Source organism: Equus przewalskii, chromosome 18 (genome assembly GCF_037783145.1).
Source record: "Equus przewalskii isolate Varuska chromosome 18, EquPr2, whole genome shotgun sequence".
NCBI classification, from domain to species: Eukaryota; Metazoa; Chordata; class Mammalia; order Perissodactyla; family Equidae; genus Equus; species Equus przewalskii.
Window position 1 is genome coordinate 17420572 of NC_091848.1, and position 16902 is coordinate 17437473.

The following is a 16902-nucleotide window of genomic DNA, read 5'->3' on the forward strand; positions in this document are numbered from 1 at the left end:
CTGTCTTGTTCCTGTTCTCAGAGGGATGGTTTTCGGTTTTTCTCCATTGAGTATGATGTTGGCTGTGGCTTTGTCATATATGGCCTTTATTATGTTGAAGTAGTTTCCTTATATACCATTTTATTGAGAGTTTTTATCTTAAATCTATGTTGGTTCTTGTCAAATGCTTTCTCTGCATCTATTGAGATGACTACGTGGTTTTTATTCCTCATTTTGTTAATGTGGTGAATCACATTGATTGATTTGCAGATGTTGAACCATACCTGCATCCCTGGTATAAATCCCCCTTAATTATGGTGTATGATCCTTTTAATATATTGCTGTATTCAGTTTGCTAATATTTTGTTGAGGATTTTTGCATCTTTGTTCATCAGCAATATTGGCTTGTAATTTTCCTTCTTTGTGTTGTCCTTGTCTCGCTTTGGGATCAGGGTGATGTTGGCCTCATAGAATCAGTGAGAAAGTGTTCCATCTTCTTCAATTTTTTATAATTATTTGAGAAGGATAGGTACTAAATCTTCTTTGAATGTTTGATAGAATTCTCCTGAGAAGCAATCTGGCCCTGGACTTTTATTTTTGAGGAGGTTTTTGATTACTGTTTCAGTCTCTTTACTTGTGATTGGTCTATTCAGATTCTCTATTTCTTCTTGATTCAGTTCTGGAAGGCTATATGAATCTAAGAATTTATCCATTTTTTCTAGGCTGTCCAATTTATCGGCAGATAGTTTTTCATAATATTCTCTTATAATCCTTTATATTTCTGTGGTATCCATTGTGATTTCTCCTCTTTCATTTCCAATTTTATTTATTTGAGCATTCTCTCTTTTTTCTTGGTGAGTCTGGCTAAGGGTTTGTCAATTTTGTTTATCTTCTCAAAGAATCAGCTCTTATTTTCATTGATGCTTTCTACTGTTTTTTTGGTTGCTATTTCACTTATTTCTGCTCTAATTTTTATTATTTCCCTCCTTCTGCTGACTTTGGGTTTTGTTTGTTCTTTCTCTAGTTCTGTTAGGCGCAGTTTAAGATTGCTTATTTGAGATTTTTCTTGTCTCTTAAGGTGGGCCTGTATTGCTGCGAATTTCCCTCTTAGGATCATTTTTGCTGTATCCCATTTGAGTTGGCATGGCATATTTTCATTTTAATTTGTCTCCAGATATTCTTTTATTTCTCCTTTAATTTCTTCAAAGGTCCATTGGCTGTTCAGTAGCATGTTGTTTGTCTCCACATATTTGTCACTTTCCCAGCTTTTTTCTTGTGGTTGATTTCTAGTTTCATAGCATTATGGTCAGAAAAGATGCTTGATATGATTTCAATCTTCTTAAATTTATTGAGGCCTGCCTTGTTTCCCAACATATAGTCTATCTTTGAGAACATTCCATTTGCACTTGAGAAGAATGTTCATTCTGCTGTTTTTAGATGAAGTGTTCTATACATATCTATTAAGTCCATCTGGTCTAGTTTTTCATTCAATTCCACTATTTCCTTGTTGCCTTTCTGTCTGGATGATCTCCCATTGATGTAAGTGAGGTGTTGAGGTCCCCTACTGTTATTGTTTTGCTGTTAATTTTTCCATTTAGTTGTGTTAATAATTGCTTTATGTACTTTGGTGCTCTTATGTTAGGCACATATATATTTATAAGTGTTATATCCTCTTGGTGGAGTGTCCCTTTTATCATTATGTACTGTCCATCTTTGTCTCTCATTGCCTTTTTTATCTTGAAGTCTACTTTGTCTGACGTAAGTATGGCAATAGCTGTTTTCTTTTGTTTGCCATGAAATTGGAGTATCTTCTTTCTCTCTTCACCGTGAGCCTGTGTTTGTCTTTAGAGCTGATGTGTTTCCTGGAGGCAGCATATTGTTGGGTCTTATTTTTGAATCCATCCAGCCACTCTGTCTCTTTTGATTGGAGAATTCAACCCATTTACATTTAGACTGATTATTGATATGTGATGACTTAATGCTGCCACTTTATCATTTATTTTCTGGTTGTTTGGTATCTCCCTTGTTTCTCATCCTGTGCATTTCCGACTGCCAGTTCAGTTTGGTGTTTCTCTATAATGGTTTTCTCTTTATCATTTGTATCTCTGTTTGACCTTTTTTTAGTGCTTACTGAGAAGTTTGTATAAAAGATCTTGTAGATGAGATAGTCCATTACTAGATAGTCTCTTATTTCCTTAGTCTAAGCAAGTTCCATCTCTTTCCTCTTCCCCTTCTAAGTTATTGTTGTCACAACATATTCTGTTTTGTGTTGTGAGTTTGTGATTAAAACGAAAATGATTAGAGTTATTTTTCCTGCTTTCCTTCCCTTTATCTTTAATGTTATAATTAAGTTTTTGCTAACTTGTTCTGATAGAGAGCTGCAATTTTCTGATTTTGTCCACCTATTTATCTCTTTGCTCAAGGCTTTGTAAATCCTGTCTTGGTTTTCCAGTATGAGGGTCTTCTTGATCATTTCTTGTAGGAGAGGTCTTGTGGTGATGAACTTCCTCAGCATTTGTTTATCTGGGAAAGTTTTTATTTCTCCATTGTATCTGAAGGATAGTTTCACTGGATAGAGTATCCTTGGCTAAAAGTTTTGTCTTTCAGAAGTTTGAATATATCGTTCCACTCTCTCCTAGCCTGTAAGGCTTCTGCTGAGAAATCCACCGAAAGCCTGATAGGGGATCCTTGGTAGGTTATTTTCTTCTGCCTTGCTGCCCTTTATATTTTTCTTTGTCATTGACCTTTGCCATTTTTACTAATATATCCCTTGGAGAAGCTGTTTTTATATTCATATAATTAGGAGTTCTATTAGCTTCATTTAAGTATAATTCCAGCTCCTTCCTCAGGTGTAGGAAGTTTTCAGCTATTATTTCTTTGAACAAACTCTCTGCTCCTTTCTCCCTTTCTTTTCCCTCTAGAATATCTATAATCCTTATGTTGTATTTTCTAATTGAGTTAGATATTTCGTGGAGAATTTCTTCTTTTTTATTTTTTGGTCTTCATTCTCTCTCCCCTTCCATCTGCAGCATTTCTATATTTCTGTCCTTTAAATTACTGATTTTGTCCTCCATAAATCAGATCTATTTTTTAAGGACTCCAGATTTTCCTTTATCTCATTCATTGTGTTTTTCATCACCAACATTTCTGATTGACTTTTTTATAGTTTCAATCTCTTTCATGAAGAATTTCCTCTGTTCCTTAATTTTATTCCTGAGATCTTTATACTATCTTTCTGAGTTTTCTTGTAACTCATTGAGTTTCTTTATGATAGCTATTGTAAATTCTTTGTCATTTAGATTGTAAATTTCTGTGACTTTAGGATTGATATCTGGGTCCTTGTCATTTTCCTTCTGGTCTGGAGTGTTAATACACCTCTTCAAGCTATTTGATGGGATGTACTTTTGCTGTTACATAGTGGTAGTATCTGGTCGCAGAATCCACCTGGCATCTCTTGGAGGGGAGGCCAGGAGTTGTGTTTTTCTGAGCCCTCTGCAACCCCTGGCAGATTCACTTGTCCATTGGAAGCTATGCCAACAGTCTGCTGTCTGCTTTACACATGTCTGCTGCTGCTTTACACATGTATGCTCAGGTGCTCTGGCAGAGATCCCCTGTTCTGGCCAACCAGCTGAGCTGGTGCACTATGCGGTGAGGGAAGGGGTGATTTCTTTTGCTTGTGTGATCCTGTGCACTCATTGTCTGCTGGCTTGGGCTGTTCAGCTTGGTATGGGTGCCTGCACAATTGCTTAGCTGCCTTGGTGTGGAGCATTCCCACAGGCTGGGTGGCAACTCCAAAAGCACAAGTGTTCCCGTGGAAGGCTGCCTTTTTTCCCTTCTCCTCTCAGTGTTACGTGTTGGCCACTGGTGAGGTCCTACATTCTAGATCAGTGCCACTGGGGGAGGGAAAGGAGATCTCTTTACCTCCTTCCACTGCCTTCCAAGGGGGTTCCAGAACTCCCACCTTCAGACATATGGCTGTGTTTTTTCTCTCAGATTTCTATTGTATTGTGTGAGTGTCCTCTGTTGGTTTATGAATGCCCTTTTTATTGTATCTTAGGAGGAAAGACTAAGGGAAGAGGTCACTCTGCCACAATGCTGACTTCATTTTGCGATCAGTGATCTTTGATGTTACTATTGTAATTGTTTTAGGGTGCCACAAATCACACCCATGTGAGACAGTGAACTTAATTGATAAATGTTGTGTGTGTTCTGACTACTCCACCAAGTGGCCGTTCTTCCATCTGTCTCTCTTAACTCAGGCCTTCCTCTTCCATGAGACACAACAATATTGAAATTAGGCCAAGTAATAACCATACAGTGGCCTCTAAGTGTTTAATTGGAAGCAAGAGTTTCATACATCTCTCACTTTAAATCAAAAGTGAGAAAATATTAAACTTAGTGAGGAAGGCATGTCAAAAGCCAAGATAGCCTAAAAGCTAAGGCTTTTGCACTAAATAATTAGCCAAGTTGTGAATGCAAAAGAAAAGTTCTTGAAGGAAATTAAAAGTGCTACTCCAGTGAACACGGGAATAATAAGAAAGTGAAATAGGCTTATTGCTGATATGGAGAAAGTTTCAGTGGTCTGGATAGAAGACGAAACCAGCCACAATGTTCCCTTAAGCCAAAGGCTAATCCAGAGCAAGGCCCTTACACTATTCAATTCTATGAAGTCTGAGAGAGGTGAGGAAGCTGCAAAAGAAAAGTGTGAAGTTGGCAGAGGTCGGTTCATGAGGTTTGAAGAAAGAAGCCATCTCCATAACATAAAAGTGCAAGATGGAACAACAAGTATTGATATAGAAGCTGCAGAGAGTTATCCAGAAGATCTAGCTAAGATAATTAAGAAAGGTGGTCACGCTAAACAACAGATTTTCAATGTAGACTGACAGCCTTCTATTGGAAGAAGATGCCATCTAGGACTTTCACAGCTAGAGAGGAGAAGTCAATGCCTGGCTTCAAAGGTTCAAAGGACAGGCTGACTCTCTTGCTAGGGGCTAATGCAGCTGGTGACTTTAAGTTGAAGCCAATGCTAATTTAATCATTCCAAAAATCCTAGGGCCCCTAAGAATTAGGCTAAATCTGCTCTGCTTGTGCTCTATAAGTGGAACAACATGGGATGAAGCATAGCTGTTTACAACATGGTTTACTGAATATTTTAAGCCCATTGTTAAGCCATACACCCCAGAACAAAAGATTCCTTTCAAAATATTACTGCTTATTGACAAAGCACCTGGTCACCTAAGCGCTCTGATGGTGATGTAAAACAAGATACATGTTGTTTTCATGCCTGCTAACACACCCATTCTGCAGCCCCTCGATCAAGGAGTAATTTCAACTTTCAAGTCTTATAGTTTAAGAAATATTTTGTAAGGCTGTAGCTGCCATAGCTTGTGATTCCTCTGATGGATCTGTGCAAAGTCAATTGAAAATATGGAAAGGATTCACCATTTTAGATACAATTAAGAAATTTGTGATTCATGGGAGGAGGTCAAAATATCAACATTAATAGGAGTTTGGAAGAAGTTGATTGCAACCTTCATGGATGACTTTGAAGGATTTAAGACTTCGGTAGAGAAAATCATTGCAGATGTGGTGGAAACAGCAAGAGCACTAGAATTAGAAGTGGAGCCTGACGATGTGACTGAATTGCTGCCATCTCATGATAAAACTTTAATGAATGAGGAGTTGCTTTTTATGGATGAGCAAAGAAAGTATGTCTATCATTGACATATAATCTACTCCTTGTGAAGACGCTGTGAAGATTGTTGAAATGACAGCAAAGGATTTGGAACACTTCATAAAGTTATTTTATATAGCAGTTGCAGGTTTTGAGAGGATTGACTTTAATACTGAAGGAAGTTTTTCTGTGGGTAAAATGCTATCGAAAGGCATTGCGTGCTACAGAGAATTTGCTCATAAAAGGAAGAGTCAATTGATGCATCAAACTTCATTATTGTCTTATTTTAAGAAGGTGCCACAGCCACCTCAACCTTCAGCAACCTCCACCCTGATCAGTCAGAAACCATCAACATTGAGGCAAGAGCTTCCACCAGCAAAAAGATTATGATTCCCTGAAGGATGAGATGAGGGTTAGCATTTTTAAATTAAGGGGTGTGCATTGTTTTTTTAGACATAAAAAAAATATTGCACACTTTAGACTGCAGTATAATATAAACATAACTTTTATATGTGTTGGAAAACCAAAAAATTTATGTGAATTGCTTTATTGTGATATTTGCTCTATGGCAGGGGTCTGGAAGCGAATCTGCAGTATCTCTGAGGTATGCCTCTGTTAGGTTGAACAAAGAGAGGCAGTTGTGGAAAAGTAAGTAAACTATGTGGAGAGGCTAACGATAGATAAGAGAGGAACTATTTTAACAAAGTCTGTTTGTGTAGAATTCTCTCCGTTTCAACTTCTCATCCTTGATAAGAATGTTACTTTTCTTTGGCACATAGAAATTCCATTTTCTGCTTTTAAGAAAAGGGAAGAAGGTCAGAGTGTTTTTCCTATATTTGCCGTTTTTCAAGTGCCTTTAACTCGAAATAGTCAATATGCCAAGGTGTATTTTGACTATTTGGGGATGGTGTGTTCTGAACTCCTTCACTACCTACTCAATAAACAAAGGAATCAGTTGTGAAGAAATACATAAAATGGTCCAAATGTGTGGTGCTATGTCATCTTGTGCTGCATCCCAAGTTCATAGCACTTACTGAGTACCTAATACCCATGCATCAAATTAATTAAGGACAAAAGCATTATTAGGGACAGAAAGTATGCTTACATTTTGATAACAGTTCAGGAAGATATAACCATTTCAAGCTTATATGTATCTAATAAGTTAATTAAAAATATATATACAGAAAAATTGATAAAAGTACAGGGAAAAGTTGACAAATCTATCATAGTGATGATCAAGTCTCCGAAAATCTATCTATAGATTCAACGTAATTCAAATGAAATTCCCCAAAGTATTTTTCTGTTTAAAATATATATGGGAAAGCAAACGGCCAAGAATGACCAAATGCTCTTGAGAAAGAGCAAGGTGAGATGACTTGCTCTACCAAACATCTAGATTAACTTTCATCTGAATAAGAAAATGATAGAAAAATCAAGAAATGTAATTTATTATTGCCTTGATATTTGACAAGGGTGGTATTCAATATTCCTGTGGATAGCATACATCTTTTTTTAAATGATGCTGTGATAATTTGTTGATGATATGGGGAAAACAAATAAAATTGAATGCTCACTTCATGTACAAAAATCTATTCCAGATAGAATAAGAACATCAAGGCAATACGTCCAAATACTTAAAAAAAAATAAGAGAATATTGTTATAACTCTGGAATTGGAAAGAACTCCCTAAACAACTTAGAGAGAAACTTATCATAAAATTTTGACAAATTTGTTTACTTAAAAATTAAGAACTTCTATTTACTAAAAGATTTCATAAAGAAAATAAGAATATATTTTCAGTAAGAGCTACTGCCTAGAAAAAAGGACTCTTCCAAATCAACCTGTAGAAGATAATCAGGAAAGAGTGTTAAGACGTGAACATACATTTTGCCAAAAAGAAAATGTGAACGGTGAGTAACCATAAAAAGGAATTCAACTTCACCCATTATCAGAAAAAGAAAATAAGATGAAATAGTATTTTTTACCCACTAGATTGACAAATGTTTACAGTCTGGCAATATCGACTATTGGAGAGGATGTCGAGCAGCTCTTACATGCTATTGATTGGAGTGAAAATTGGCTTAACATATGTAAAAAGGTATTTAACGTTAATAAATTAACATTTCTCATTATCTTGTAATTTAGAACATTTGGATATTGTACGAGAAATAGTTCCGTATGTGTAATGTATAAGAATGTTAAGCCTCACTAGAACATAAGCTCCATAAAGACTGGGAAATTTTTTCGTGTGCTTTTTTTTCTATTGAAACAGTGATTGGCACCTGGTTCAATAAATATTCGCTAAATGGAAGAATGAGGAAAACCAACAAAACATATCTTCTCAGAAGAATAGATACGTATGATGTGTTCAGAAAATGGAATAAATATCAAAATAAAACTTAATAAACTATAGCTAAATAGTGTTGTGTTCAAAAAATAATTTTGAGTGGAAATAAATCTCAAAAATTACATCTAGTATGTTACTTTTATGGCACTAAAAAGCAAGAAGACATAAATTATCTTTTAGGGACATAAACATATATAGTAAAACTTTTTTTAAAACCTCAACAGAATGATAAACATGCAGGAGCCAAGGCAAAGGGATGGAGAGCAACACATGCTAATGCACGGGAATTGGAAACACTCTAGTCACAAAATTGGGAGGAGTTCCAGGGAATTAATATTATTATGCATTATAATTTATAAATGCTACATATCCCGTTGTCTGTACTAATTATAACATTAGAATAATAAAATAAGTACAAATTTAAAATGCAAATAAAGAAAACCCTTTAAAAATATATAGATAATTCTGCACTTGGAACATTTAGGCAAAACTTATAAAATCTGTTTGAAATTGAGTAGTGAGCCAATTGTAGATCTGGCACAGGGACAAAGTTTCCTGCTAGCTAATTTGGTACATTTTCAAAAAGTACATACCTTCCAATTTGCTGGATTAATAATTAGAACTTTGTAAGACTTATTTTTTTAAAAACTAGAATTAAAACTTTAAGAGTTTAGAACCTACTAATTTGGACTTGGCAATAATTCGGAATGAATCAGCCTGATGTTTACCTTCGCACTATTTGAAATGAGTTGGTACTTTAAGCAAATTAATTGTGCTAAGATTGAAAGTTTTAAAACAAAATTATCTTTTTAATTGTTCAAACTTTTCATGGATATAAAAAATCCTGACAATTCTAAATAATCACTCTTCTAATCGCATGTGAGTCTTACTGATTCCTCTGAGCAGGATCTGAGAACTTTGTTCTTCAAGGAATGAGTTTCCTCCAGAAACTTAAATCTATGAAGCTAATTGTTTATAAAATCTTCATGAGCCTATTTTCCAACAATTCTAGTCACCTTTCACTATGGTTGGAAAATGGGAGATTTTCATGCACAGTTCCCTATTAAAAGATCAGTTTAGGAATTAAAAAAAAATTCTTGGCTACTCAGAAAACAAACAGAAAACATTCCCCTATCCTAAATTCTACAACCCAGCTTGATTAGGATTCAATATGGTTTGTATTGATCTAATCCAAAAATAGCCATAGAAAGGACAATTGGAAATGTTCCAGATGAATAAGAACGATACTAAGAGGAGAGTAATTAGGCTAATATGTTTAATGTTCTGAGAAGAAAACACATGGAGAAGGATTTCTCCTATTCCCAGGAACGTAAGTAGTCTCAATGTTACAAAATTACTGAAAGAAATGTTAGAAAGTCTAACTCAGTGAAAAAAATATTATTTCAATATAACGCGTTGAGGCACTTAAAGGACAGAGTACTTAACAAAGTGTATTTAGAGTATTGATTATGGCCATAAATTTATATACTTCTTGTGTAGATAAATTTACTACCGTGTTCCATTCAAAATTTCCATTTTGATGGTATTACTCTCTATAGAATGCTGGCAAACTGGAGTGAAGCTGATTTATTCAAGAGAATTATTCATTTAATTTCCACCATTTAGTATTTATGTTCCCTTTCCATTCATTTATTCATTTTATCTTTATTCATTTATGCATTTATCAAATATTCATTTAAATGAGTTTCATTATAACTACAGAAACTGTAGGGCGAGATTCGCAGTAAATTTATTCTTTTAATAGGTTTATTCTTGCAAAATCCTCAGAGCAGATAAAGGCTGCTTGACCCATTATATTCACATCTCTTTAAATTTTTTACTTCTCCTCTACCCATTTCCTTTCTTTATTTGGATACTTTCCTTGAATTCATTGAATTGCCTGGAATCAACTTTAGTAATCTAATTAATATTTAACACACAAAATATTTATTTATTCAACAAATATATTATATGTTACATTGTAGTTTTATATTATAGCGATTGAGGAAACTTTAACCTTCAACAGTCAAGCAAACATTTCACACTTGATAATGTAATAACACTGAGAATTTTCCCATTTAAAACTATTCATACATCACAAACATTGTCTGTGATCATTTGCGATTTTTTCTGCTTCATGATGTTTTGTTGTTGTTTCACTAAAATTAACTTGCTATTTACAAAAACATCAACTAATTAAATTTTACATTGCTAGTGGAACTGTTATTATTATTATTATTTGTTTAATGATGATTGTGTACCTGGTCTTGCTAGTGCGATGGAGCCTGAAATCCTGCTTTTCTCTGAGCTTTGGCTGAGCCATATGGTTTCCCTTTTCTGCAAATGAGCATTTTCCCACATATACCAACACAGGAACTGCGGTGGAAAAAGAGACAAAGACAGAGACACACAGAGAATGGAGTAATTTTTCTTAACTTTTCATATTTTGAATTTGATGCTCAGTTTTTTTTAAAGATAGTCACTTAATAGATAACTTTTTTCTTTTTTTATCCCCCAGCCTTATCGTTCCCATGCTCCCGTGTTTTATACCTATTTCTTCCCACCCCTTTTCCCTATTTTGATTTGGTTATTCATTTTGTCTCCCCTTTATGGGTTACTGATTTTGGTTTCTACCTAGATTTGGTTTTTCACCCTTCCTTATTTTCATTGTATCTGAAAACTTGGAGTCAGAGTCCCTCACTTGTAGTCCTATAGTTGTAGTCCTATAGAATAAAGAGCGGGCAGTCTACTTCCAGCCCAGAATAATTCTTTCTCCCAATTCCTCCTGTTACGATTTTAGAGAATTACTTAATGAAACCTGATGAAATTATTGTATGGAATTGCATCCCATTTCAAATTGGAGACTACTGAGAGTAAATGAGTTAGCCAGCATCCCTTATTCTAGTCTAGATTTTGAACACCAGAAGGTGGAACACCAATATTTCCTATTTAATTATTTAAGTATTAGGTTTTCTTTATTATTTTTAGGTATTAGGCTTCCTCTTAAATGGCAGGAGAAAAAAGCTACAAGTCAGAGATGGCCAGCAATTGTCATTGTTTTCCCTTTGGGTTTCAATTTTTATTTGAGATCAGCATGAATATGGAGGTACACTCTACAATTCTAATAGCAACAAGTATGCAAATCATTGGAAAAAATGAGTATTCAATCTAGTAGTCTGCTGATAAAGTGAACACAAAATTCCATTTGCCATAAATTGTTCTACAGAAATGTAGTCTGGAAGAACATTGCTGACGGGTGCATAAACCGTGCCAAAACTTAGAGAATTTAGAGAAAAAGGTAAGAATAGATTCCACTTTACATATATCATGCTGATTATCCTAAGCCACATTCAAAATTAGTGTGCTTGGATGAAAGAAAGTGCCTTATAAGTACATTGCGTTCTGTTTGTTTAAATTCCTTTTCCTGAAATTATGACAATGCTCAATCATTTTCTATACAAACAGTTTGAGATTACGGTAGTTATTTTTAAATCAATTCTAGTAATTTAAAAAAAATTACAAGTGTAGTTTAAGTAACAGGATATTATTTTATATAAATAATAATCATAGTAATTATGTAAGCACTGAATGGTAGCTTTATGGTGAGTTCAAATTTCAAATCTCTGTGATGTCAGTAGTTAAAACATAGAGAAAAACTCTCATGAAAGCCATCTACCATAAGTGCTGTATACTGATGAGAACCTTAAGTAGCAAGAGAGAGAGCTTGGAGAGCTTGAGTCAGCTTCTCAAGAGATTGTGTTTTGCTGTTTTCATTTTGTCTATTAGGAATCAAACATTACATATAAACTCTCTTGTATATAAACACATATCCTTTATGTTTTATTCTTCCCTCAGTTTAAGTCTCTTAAATTCTTGCTACCCATCTCTCACCAACTGTGGGCTGTCTTTCTGATGTACCCTTCCTCACTTTAAAAGACTCTATTCATTCTTTTTTGTTTTCTGGGGGAATTTTTGGTGAAGAAGATTAGCTCTGAGCTAACATCCATTGCCAATCTTCCTCTTGTTTGGCTTGAGGAAGATTAGCCCTGAGCTAACATCTGTGTGCATCTTCCTCTATTTTGTATGTGGGTCACCACCACAGCATGGCTGATGATGGTGTAGGTCCGCAACTGGGATCCGAACCCGTGAACCTGGGCTGCCAAAGCAGAGTGTGCCACACTGAACCACTATGCCATGGGGCCAACCCCTATTCATTCTTTATCAATTGTAAATTTCCTGCACAGTGCTTAGGACGGCCCTTCACAAAGCACAGGGCCTGTCTCCAGATTTATCAGTGTCCTGAACATATATGCTTCTCTACTTCAACAACTGAATCTGAACAGATGTCATTCTTTTTAATGTTTCTATGCCTTTGCATCTCTTGTTCCTTTCTCTAGAAGTCCTCTTCCTCCACTGCCTGGTAAACTCCTTTTTCTATCAACTCACTTGTCACCTCTTTCATGAGGCTTTCCTTTATAGCATTAGTTTTTAAAGTTAATCATTCTGTTTTATTGCTCCAACATAACTTTATCCACATCTTTAATAGTGTTATGTTTAATAGTGCTATGTTATATGATAAGGATAGAGTACACCATAGTGGCTAAGATCATGACAACCTGAATTGGACTGAGTTCAGTCCATGACTCAGGAATTCCCAGAGCATAACCTTGGGCAAGCTATGTGAGCTCTCTGGGCTTCAACTTCACCATCTGTAAAAATGGGCTAATAACAGTAGGTCAAAGGTGACTGAATATTTCGTGTTTCAGCTTTACATGTAAAGAGCTCAGAGGCCATACTCCTGTCCTTACAACAAAAAAAAGGTCAAGCCAACTGAAAATCGATTACTTTTCACGGACGTATCAGAGATGTTGCAGGGCAAACTGCTATCCTGAAATCTGGAGAGACAGGATCATCCAGAGAGTCAGAGACAAGAGGTGCTTACCGAGAGAAGTTGCTAAAGGAATAAACTGGTAGGAACACTAAAATTGTACTTAGGCTGAATTGTGAGAGGCTGAGTGTGGACTAGTATGAGAATAAGAAACTCCTAGGGTCAGTTGTCCTAGGAGGACCCCGGTTCTTTAATAGCCTTTACGTCCAGGTAAAGAACAAAGGAACCAACTTAAAGAGTTCCGCATCCCCAGAGCTGGAGCAATTTGAACAACAAAATTAAGTAGTATTGAATTATAACCAAGAATATAAAGTAAATACCTTGAGTCTACAAATGACATAAGTAAATGATTGAATAAATAAATAAATGGTGGCAAATAGACAAATCTCCCATGCAGAAGAATTCCAAATAATTTAAGTAGCTACTCTGACCCCTCAAGGAGGTAGAATATAACTCCCCACTAATTAAGTATTGGCTGTACATAGCGACATTCTTCAGAAACAAACCAGAAAACACTATCTCAGCCAGGTGATCAAGGTTAATATGAACAGTGATAAGTCATTTTGATAATATGTACCTTTGATATGATGTAATGAAAATGGAACTCTACCTCTGTGATCGTTCTCTCAACAACTCATAATCTTGATCTAATCATGAAAAACCATTAGACAAGTTCCAATAGAAGGACATAAAACAAAATATGCCTGACCAGTGCTCCTCAAAAGTGTCAAGTTCATGAAAAAGAAGGTAAATCTGAGAAACTGCCCAAACCAAGAGAAACCTAGGGAGATGTGACAAGTAAATATAGTGTGTTATCCTGGGTAGGATGTTGGAACTGACAAAGAGCGCTAGGTAAAAACTAAGGAAATCTGAGTCAAGTATGGACTTTAGTTAATAATAATGTATCAATAATGGTTCATTAAGTGTGACAGATGTATGGTACTGTGATCGTTAATCTTATGTGAATACTACCTACTATTATTAATGTATCATGCATGTTTATTTTGTCAGTTTTTCACTATTCTCCAATCTTCTTGTCTCTCCCTGTGTCTTATCATTTATGTTTGCAAACTCTGGGGATCAATTTTATTAGTTCTGCATATGGCATGCTGTGGAAATTTAACAAGAATGACCAGAATGATTTATTCAATGAGCACTTATGAATGATATCTTCTGCATTTTCTTCTATTCTATTATAGAAGTAGACAAAGGAATAAAAAATGTTTTTAGGAATCTATAGCTTATCCACAGAGTTTTTTTCAATGTTTTTATTATTTACTTTGCTATTATCTATTTTGACCTTTTTTTGACCCTGTCCTCCTCCAGAATGAAGCTAAGGTGATAAATATGTGTGTTAACTAGGTAATAAATAGAAAGATATGGAGGTAATCATGTGGTGTCTGTCATGTAAATAACTCTCCCAATTACACATATGAACTCTCTCCAGCCAGACATGTTTAAGTACTGAGCAATCTCAAGTCACACAGATATAGATTTGATTTCCAGCCTTTGCCAGCTATGTGCCCCTAGCAAGTTTCTTAACCTCTGTGTGTCTATCTATCCTGTTTATAGATAAAGATAAATGTGCGGTTGTTTTAAGGAATAGACTAAACAGATGAAGGAGCTAAAGTAAGTAATGTGTGTTCAATAAACACACCACTGATAGTTATATAGTAATTTCAGCAAGGAAAATTTCTTTATAGTTATTAATCTTGAATCTTGAGTGTTGAAGAAAAGTATATTACTGAGTGGGTAAAGTGTTATTGAGAACATTCTAGGGGCCGGCTCCATGGCCGAGTGGTTAAGTTCACGTCCACTGCTGCAGCGGCCCAGGGTTCGGATCCTGGGTGCAGACATGGCACCGCTCATCAGGCCACATTGAGGCGGCGTCCCACATCCCACACCTAGAAGGACCTGCAACTGAAATATACAACTATGTACAGGTGGGGTTTGGGGAGATAAAGCAGAGAAAAAAAAGATTGGCAACAGTTGTTAGCCCAGGTGCCAATCTTTAAAAAAAGAAAAAAGAACATTCTATACTATCTGATTCTGATATTACACTCAACAAGTAATGCCAAATTGCTTTTTCATTAAGGGATTTTTGGTGGTCTTTTCCCTCCATCTCCCTATTTCAAATAGAACTATAGTTTGATTTTACACATAAAACAATTCTTAAGTTCCTTACATGACTTTTTTTTCTTGGCAGGGAAAGATTCGCCCTGAGCTAACGTCTGTTGCCAATCTTCCTCTTTTTTTTTTTTTTTTCCTTCCCAAAGCCCCAGTGTATAGCTGGATATCTTAATTGTGAATCCTTCTAGTTTTTCTATGTGAGCCACTGCCACAGCATGGCAACTGACAGACAGGTGGTGTGGTTCTGTGACTGGGAAATGAACCCAGGTCACCAAAGTGGTGACAGCAAATAACTTTAACCACTAGGCCATCAGGCCTGGCTCTCCATCACTCTTCTATAACTGTATTTTGTGCCTGAGATTAAAAATGAAAATGTTCTGGAAATAATACCAGTACATTTATTTATGGACATTTTTTCACCTTCAATAGTAATTTCGTTTCTCATTGATGCATTAGTCCTTTGTCATTAATTTTCTTCCTCCTGTCATTAGTGTCTCATTTTTAGTCAGTCTTATTTCTCTTTTATTTACCAATGACTCTGTGTATACTAGACTTTAATCTTTCTTTGCCAATTTTGATTATGAAGTATATCTTCTATCTGTTCAGATTTTTCTCCCACAAATTACTTATTTTTTATTTTTGTTTTCATAAACTGTATACTCTTTTCCTCCAGAAGTTTAATGACACTCTTAGGCATACAAATGAGTTTCTGTCTCTGTCAGCCACATTCCTGAAAGCATCCAACTTTCAGATGAATCTATTTTTACTGAACTTCTTGTTCATCATTTTCTTTCTCTCTTATTCCAATATTGATGATAAAGAAAGAAGTGTCCCTTAAAATCTTAGTTGCCACTTTACTTGTACTATCTTTCCTTCTTACCTATTAAATTTTTAGGAAAATTATCAAAACAACATTCTCAATGATAGTATAGGGTCATTTAAAAAAATAACAGAAAATATGTTGTAATTTTATTTATGGAAGTTTTCTGATATTAACCCAGAAGTACTAACAGCAAGTTTCTACACTTTCGAAGAGGTAACTCTATTTTACTGTGTGAATCAGCATCAGGAAATTTTCAGTCCCCAATAGCATGGTTTCTGAGTTTGAAGATCAGATGCAATATGTATAATAAATTGAAGTCTGTCAAGCCTTTACATTCTTTGGATGAAGTTGAAATATGACTTGAAATAATTGCAATTTTCATTGATGGAGGGAATGAAGAAAGTGCTAAGGCTTTGTTTCATCGTACACTGCTAAGCGGCAGTTATTGGGAGAGTCTTTGCTGAGGACTCTCCAGTAGCTCAGGCAGAATAGTAAAACTGAACAAAAAAATTCCCTCACTTCTAAGTGGAAGGGAAAGTGGGCTCACTTTCACAGGCTGGAAAGGCACTTATCATGTTGAAAGTACCAATTTAGCACTGAAGATTGCTAATGGGTGCTGCAAGATGAGTCACAATTTATAAGCATTCCTGGCAGAGGGTTGAAGGTTTTATAGCTTAGAGAACTGGGGGCTGTGAGGGCTGTCTTAATTTAAGTGAAACTAGCAAAGATTTAACATCATTCCTCTTTTCTTGTCAAAAAGCAAAGTTTTACTTTTTTCCCCATGGGGTGTTCCGTGCTTGTGTGTCTAGCTCAACTTGGTGACAGAAAAGATTCCAGAGGCCTCATGAATATCCCTGAAGTGGGTGTCTGCCCTGAGGGAGCCAGCACTGATGTGATATGTGTCATGGAGTTGAATCCATCCTGACATGGTGTTTCTGAGGTCTAGTCCACTGCTGGTCTCACATGGATACCCAGACTCCTGGGAAAGTAAACCTAGTCTTCAGCAAAAAAATTCTGAGAAGCTTTGCAATTCTAAATGGGGGTCTTTTATTCTTCTGTTC

The 16902-nt window shown here is 35.6% G+C and overlaps 1 pseudogene; it reads left to right on the plus strand.

Annotated features, from left to right (window-relative positions):
• The first annotated feature begins 5514 nt into the window (after nucleotides 1-5514).
• LOC139077071 (tigger transposable element-derived protein 1-like) overlaps nucleotides 5515-16902 on the plus strand; it is a 117629-nt pseudogene continuing 106241 nt past the window's right edge.